The sequence below is a fragment of the Raphanus sativus genome, chromosome 6 (assembly GCF_000801105.2).
Source record: "Raphanus sativus cultivar WK10039 chromosome 6, ASM80110v3, whole genome shotgun sequence".
Classification (NCBI taxonomy): domain Eukaryota; kingdom Viridiplantae; phylum Streptophyta; class Magnoliopsida; order Brassicales; family Brassicaceae; genus Raphanus; species Raphanus sativus.
The window spans coordinates 31,023,378-31,031,235 of NC_079516.1; the positions used below are offsets into that span (position 1 = coordinate 31,023,378).

Here is a 7,858-nt window from a genome sequence, read left to right on the forward strand (position 1 = left end):
CTCTCACCTCGACACTGCGGGACTGGTAGTCCCCAACCTTGGAGCTCTCTTCGCCGAGCATCTGATCTCACTGAAGAAGAAACCCTTCTCGGGTTCGGGTAGGAAGAAGGAGAGTGTGGGTAGTCTTCTCACACCGATCTTTGAGTTCTGTGGTGTCCGTCTGGACAGGAGTACTGCAGACCGCCGCCATCTCTTCATGGACGAGCAGCACATGATGAACTGCGTCTGGCTCAAGGAGAGCCTTCTCTGGTTTTTCAGGATTGACCGCAGCTACCGTATGCTTCAGCTACCGCACGCATCACTCACTGACTTCGACCAGCAGGTCGAGAGGATCCGGTTCAGGCCCGACGACGAGTTCCTACTGGATCTCACCACCGAGTCTCGCCAGGTACCGATGGAGCGTGGTGTTGGAGGATCGCAGGCAGCACCCGCAGCTCTCCTTCCTGACTTCCCGGACATACCTGACGTCCTGATGCCTGAGGCAGACTTTCAGAGGACGGTCGTGAGTGCTCTTCGAGCCATCTGGGCTAGAGTCACGCGACCACCATGTGCGAGCAGGAGGAGCGTCAGAGCAGCAGACCTAGGACCATCTCACCAGTACCAGCAGGAGGAGGACGAGGAGGCCACCGACTAGCCTTCTTATCTCTTCTCTTTATCTTTCGGACTTTTTATTTTTATGTTTATGTTTCGGATTTGCAGGATTTATGTTTTAAACTTATCTATGTTTTATGCTTTTGCACTATTTCGTATGTTTAATTTTCTTTGTGTTTGGACTGACAACAGAGCTAACTTGAGAGACAAGCTAGACGAGTGAGTGAGTTCCGTGCTAACACATTATCACAAGTTCTGTCTTCACCTGTCAATCGATACCATCTCCGGTAAATCGATCGACGGGAATGACAGAAAGGTACGACACTTTGCTACATTATCTACACTTCTAACTTTTTCTATTTATATCTCTCCTACTTATTATTACACCGAGACGGTGTAATTTAAGTCTGGGGGAGAATGTTACTAACATTTATCTCTTATCATCTATTTTTTTTTTAAATATATAAAATTGTTTTTCGAGTCAGAAAGGAAATATAAATTTTTATTAATGATTTTCTAAACCACTCTTTGGCACTACTCTAGACCTATTAACCACAGATTGCACTAGAGATACCAAAGTGGATCAACCTGTCAGTTAGCCACACTTGCCCAGATCGTTTAAAGGAACCGAAGCTAACCTCCAACCTAATACTGACTAGCTTAGCTTGTCTTGGGGCTTGGTATACATCGGATGGGAATCCTCCTACGAGACTTAAAGGGTACAAGTCTGTGCGATTCTGGTATCCTTCCTTCTCTCTTCGGCATCTCAAGATCTAAGTTTATAAAGAAATGATTGATATGATTTCTTGAGAGGCAGAGGGGTAGGAGTGTCTCCTGTGACCCCAGTATTCTAAATCTCAAGAATGATCACACATTGTGGAAACGAGGGATAGGTTGAGTACCGAACCCCATTATTCGCTACACTTTGCCAAAAATGTATGAGTTACAATGCAAATGTCAATGAGATGGACTAGATGACCTATGTGGCATCGAAACTTGTTGAAATTGAAACTAATAAGAGATTCAGAGAAGAGAGATGAGAGGAGAAAAGTATCAGAAAAGACTACCTGCTCAGGAAACTTGTTTGAGTTGAATCCATGTGTCTTTTGATCGATACTCCCAAGGTAAAGCACACACTTTTATTTTATGTTAAGAAATGAGGTTAGTAAAGGAGAATTTTAGACAAGATCTGCTAAGTTGTTGGATAGATGAATTTGGTTGCTAGACTAGGATAAGGTATAAACGTGCATTTGTTGTTAAGACCGTTTAGATTCTTATGACAAGGAAGTGAGGATTTTTAAGTTTTCAAAAATAAGAGTCATGTTCTTTTCAAACCTCCTTCGGAGAGACTACCGATTGTTTTGCTTGAGGACAAGCAAAAGAGTAAGTCTGGGGGTTTTGATATACCATGAAATTCACCCCTTTTTAGCCATGGTATATGAGAGTTTTCAATCATATTTACTACGTTTTCAAAGTATTTTAGAGTATTTTCAGGCACATGTACTTAATTTAAGAAAGCAATACTTTTAAGGCATTTTTGGAGTATTCTCACGAATGAAGAATTGACCGATAGGAATCATGCGAGATCGGACGATTAGAGTCAATTACAATTGATCGACAGATTTGGAAGAGTGTCGATCGACATTTAGGCATTCGATGGATTACGATTTAGAAGATTTTCAAGTATCACAAAGTGTGCTATTTACACAATTAGTCTCTGGCCGCCTGTTAGGCTTTATATACTAGGGTTTTGTATCATTTTAGACGCAGACTTGCCTCGAGACCTATTGGAGGAGAGAAGCAATTTGGCAACCTTAGGGGAAGAGTTAGAGTTGGAGAGATAGATCTGAGACTGCAAAACAGAGAAGATCTTGAACTCCCTTTTTATCTTACTCATTACTCTTTGTGTTCCTTATTTCATATTAAGTTTTATTCAAACCATCATGACTTTGTCTCTCATGAATATGTCTGAGTAAACCTAATTGTTAGATTTAGGTTTCTCATAAGGGTGGATCATGTGATGAGATTGTGACAATTGTTACGGTGATTAAATTAGTTCTTTCACTTTAGTTTTTCTTTATACTAGATTTAGGATTGATCACCCTTAAATCTAGATCCTAGGATTGAAGAGATAACCAACTGTATACTCTCAATACCCTGAAACAAACTAAAGTGATCTAACTGACTAGACACATGCGAAAGGTGGTCTAGATCATTAGAGAACGTGTTCAACCAAATCGATAATGCTTGCTAGAATTACCATCGATCGATACAACCATCGTTGTAGCGATCAATTGTTGGAAAGGTGTATCGATCGATTAGACGAAAGTCGTATCGATCAACTCTTTTCTGAGATCAACAAACGACAGTTGAGATCCGGGATTGATATACCATGGATTTTACCCGTTTTTAACCATGGTATACTAGTATTTTATTATATATTTAATCTGTTTTCTAGCCTGTTAGGTATGTTTTAAGGTTCAGGAGCATGATATACCCGAGTTAACCATTCAATACTAAGTCGGAAGTCAACATTGCGATTATAATCGATCGATACTCATCTTGAGTTGTCGATCGATGTAGCTGAGAAGATCCACGTACAAGAAGATTATAATCATCGATACACATTCAGTGTTGTCGATCGATATCGAGGACGAAATGGTTTAGCCGACTACTTCACCAAGACTTCACCAAATTACAAGATTGCCCCTGACGAGTTTTTAACCTAATGGAAATGCTTAAATACTCCTGCTAAGTGTTTTTGACGGCATACTTTAAAAACCTTGAAGCTTTGAGAGATTGGAGAGATTTCTCATCTCCTTTTGTATTTCTACTTTATTCTATCTATGCAATTCTTTCATCTATCTATTGTTATGAATTGCTTAGCTATGTCTGAGTAGTCTACTTGTTAGATCTAGGGTTTAAATAGGTTTGTGGGATTAGCCCCAAACAATAATTGCTAAGTTGTGATACTCATCAAATGGATTGCACCCTATGCTTGTTTTAGATTAGCTAACTAGAACATAGATCACTAGGATCTTAGATTATCTTGAATTATCCATTTGAGCTTGCCTGTCTCCCGTTGAGAAGAACGACAGTTCCTCCTTGAGACCTTGTGGTCATATTCGGCTCGCGCCTAGGCAGATCTAGAAGCCGTCGATCGATATCCCGACAGGTGAATCGATCGGCGCTGCGAAAGGTGTATCGCTCGATATCTCAAAAGGATATCGATCGATTCTTTTTCTGTGTCATCATGCGAAAGGTGTGGCCAGAGATCTAGATATTTTAACCAGTGATACATCACATATGTTAAGCGGCTGAGATCTATAGTATCTTGCAAGCAACTTGTTAAAGCATTTATAGAAATTATAATCTCCATTCCTGAATAGAAACCCTATGTCTAGCACTTTTTATCACATTTAAACAACCCATCATATTGTTAGTTAGAGCAACTACCTTGCTCATTTAGGAATTGTTATTTTCATTTCTATCATATAAACCAACCTTGCCTAGGATTGATTAGTAGATTTTATTTAATTGGTTCCCTAGCTCCTCGTGATTCGATCCCCAATTACTACAGCTGTACCTCTTATTTGAGAGAGTAAGCTCTACTGGGTAATTTGAGCACTATCAAATTTGGCCGTTGCCGGGGAGCTTTGATCGCCATTAGATTTAATCTTATTATCTTAGGTTTTTCTTTTATCCCCTTTCTTATTTAAATTTTTCTTGTCTTTTCAGGTACATGCCCAGCAGTACCAGAAGCAACAGGGGAAATCAACTATTATTCTCAGAGGATCATGCACACTTGGAACGTTCAATCTGCAAAGACCTACGCTCTGCATCGATCGACAGAAACGCTACACCGTCGACTGATACTCACGTTCAACAGTCGATCGACACTCAGACAACACCGTCGACCGATACCGTTCGCCGATCCGCATCGTTCGATACTTCTAACCGTATATCGATCGACACTACTCCGCGAAGCATGGTCGCGATTGTTATTCTCACGCATGGCGAGAATGGAAACCTGTATGACCAAGATGGTCATCTGCGTAATGCAACAGGTCAGAAGCTAGATGCACAAGGAAACATAATCCCTGAGCCTGAAGCTAAGGCTATAGGAGAAGCTCAAACACGATCGTTGGCAGACTATAACCGTCCAGACGAGTACTACACCAACAGATCAGCTATTCGACTTCCAGAGATTCAGAAGCCGAACTTCGAGCTCAAGCCTCAGTACTACTCTCACGTGTCTCAGATACCTTATTCTGGGCAATCACACGACCATCCTTTGGACCATTTGGAGAGGTTCGAGGATCTTATCGCTGCTATTCGTATGGATGGAGTCCCCGAGGATTACCTACTCTGCAAGCTCTTCAAATACTCACTTATTGGAGAAGCTTCACACTGGTTCAAGCAGCTACCTACAGGATCACTGACATCCTGGGCAGACATCAAAAACGCCTTCCTGCGTAATTTCTTTGATGAAGCACGCGCTGAAGACTTAAGAAGCAAAATCGCCACTTTCACGCAGAAGCCTAGTGAGACTTTTAAAGACGCGTGGATCAGATTCAAGTTCTTCCAGCGAGACTGTCCACACCATGGATTCAATGAAGTGCAGCTGTTAAGCACTTTCTACAGAGGTATCGCCTTAAGGTATCAGATGGCTCTTGATACCGCTAGTGAGGGGAACTTCAACACTAGGAATCCAATAGAGGCTGTGAGACTTATTGAGAACCTAGCCAACAGCAGCAGCACCAAGAACACTGACTCTGACAAGAAGAAATCGGTTGCAGCCATCGGGGAAGACCAGATGAATGAAGTCAGAGCCAAGATAGATGCTTTACATGTATTTCTGGGGCAGCCAGTCTGCTCAGCTGAAGAAGGAGAGGCTAGAGAGGATGATACAGAAGAAGATGTGAACTACATTGGAGGTACTGGATTTCAGAGATATGGAAACCAGAGTGGAAACAGAAACTTTTTTTGGCAGTGGTCAGAAGAGTTACTACAACCAGAGTTCACAGTATCAGAAACCCTTCACCAACACAAGGAACTACGGCAACTCAGCTTACCAAAACCCACCGCCACCCACCCAGGAGAGTAAGTTTGATGCCATGATTGATAGAGTTCTGGAAGGACAGCAGAAGCTTATAATAGACTTCAATGGGAAGATTGATTCTGTCTTCAACAATCTGACCACGAGGATAGACACCATCTGCACTCAAGTTAAGAAACTTGAGACACAGATTGTCCAGACTGAAGACTCTATCAGGAGGATTGGAACTTCTAAGGAAGTAGGGGAAGGAAATAGGAAACACCACGTCAATGCTATCATAGATGATGATTTCTGGCAAGTGGTTAAACAGGAGAAGCTACAAGAAGGAGACTTTGAAGTGGAAAGTTAACTAAGTCTCGGTGGATCACAATGGTGTCGATCGACACCAACTAGTCCACATCGATCGACATCGATGATGTCTTTTCCGGATACGCTTGCAGATTGCAACGCGGTTAGGATATTGACACATGCTGAATTAACGGCTTCTCATCCCTACCCACCCACCCACACCTACGAAGATATCGACCGACGAGACGAGCCACTCACCGATCGACACAAAGAAGATAACCGTATCGATCGACCCTTTTCTCCACCTATCGATCGACACGCACCTCTCACATACCGAGTGCAACTACCATCGATAGACAGCAACCGAATCAATGCACTCAGACCCACACCGAAACCACAAGCTAACCCTACCGGAATCACTGGTAACCCTTCAGACACTACACCTACATCAGAGGAAACTGAAGGAAGAAGGTTAAGGAGTAGGAAGGAGAAGATTCCTAAGAACCTTAAGAGGGAAGCTAATGCAAAGGAGATTGATGGTTTCACTAAGAGAGTTATTGGAATCCCACCAGAGAAACCTTTTGAGGAGGTTTATTTCACAAAGAGATTGTGGATGTTCTTCAGAGAAACAAGGGAGACTGAAACTGACATTAGGAGAAGGTTTGACAACGTCAGAGAAGATATGAGGAAAAGGAATTACTTTGCCAAAGAAGAGTGATCCTGGGAAGTTTGTAATACCCTGTGTGGTACAAGGGATTGAATTTCCTCATGCACTATGTGACACTGGTTCATCAGTCAGCATCTTACCAAAGGTCATGGCAGACCATCTGGGCCTGCAAGTAGAGCCTTCACCAGAGATCTTTACTTTCGTGGATTACTCTCAGATAAACTCTGGAGGCTTCATCAGAGACCTGGAGGTATATATTGGTGATGCTATCGTCCCTGTGGATTTTCATGTCCTAGACATCAAGCTAAATTGGAACTCTTCCCTCTTACTTGGAAGAGCATTTATGGCTACAGTAGGAGCCATATGTGACATGAACACCAACAGGATGTGCTTGACTATGATAGATCCAGAGTTCCACTACGACCCTGTCAAGCTTGGCAAACCACCAGCCAAATCAGTGGTAAAGGAAGATGATACTGGTATCATCGCAGTTTGTCATTGTGAAGTCGAGTACGAGACAGAGTACTCGGGATCGATCGACAGTACTTTAACGTCATCGATCGACACTATGGATCATCGATCGATAGAGACCTACCAGATGATGAACTCGATCTACCAGATCATTGCTACCCGAATTTCGCCATCCCACCCAGCCGAAAGGAAGATGATTACTCAGTAAGGAGTTGGGCGGATAGCGGATTTCATGAAAGTTTTGCAGTAGACATAGCCACCTCTTCCCACAATGGAGACCACAGTGAAGAACATGAGGCAGACTATTGGGAAGAGAGAGCTTGGAAAATTACTTGGAGAATGACATATTTGCAATTCGATTCCCAAAATCGATCGACATTAAACGCCCACCATCGATCGATTATCTACTTCATCCAGCAAAACGACATCGTCCATCGATCGACATCGCCAGTATCACGTCGATCGATAGTAACCCAGACAACTTAAAGGACAAAATCGGTATTTCACCGATTAGGGCAACACATGGGTATAAAAGGTTGACAACTCAAGCCACGAAAATTCTAAACTTTTCACCTTCTACCCAGCAGCTTCCACCATTCAGAAACCTATCAATGGAAGACTGGAACAACATGTCCAATCGATCCAACCGTGCAGCTAGACGTGCACCATCGATCGCCAACACCACAACACCATCGATCGACACCTTCAACAGAGCTCAACCTCGATCTCATGATCCTTACGATATCAGGAACGTTTCACTAACACCTGATGAATTTGGAATT

General features: G+C 42.5%; 1 non-coding gene across 1 annotated transcript; it reads right to left on the reverse strand.

The window, feature by feature from the left end:
* Nucleotides 1-5,094: 5,094 nt before the first annotated feature.
* On the reverse strand, nt 5,095-5,202 carry LOC130497251 (small nucleolar RNA R71). The gene has a single exon (XR_008936257.1). It is a non-coding gene; the product is annotated as a small nucleolar RNA R71 (small nucleolar RNA).
* Nucleotides 5,203-7,858: the final 2,656 nt, after the last annotated feature.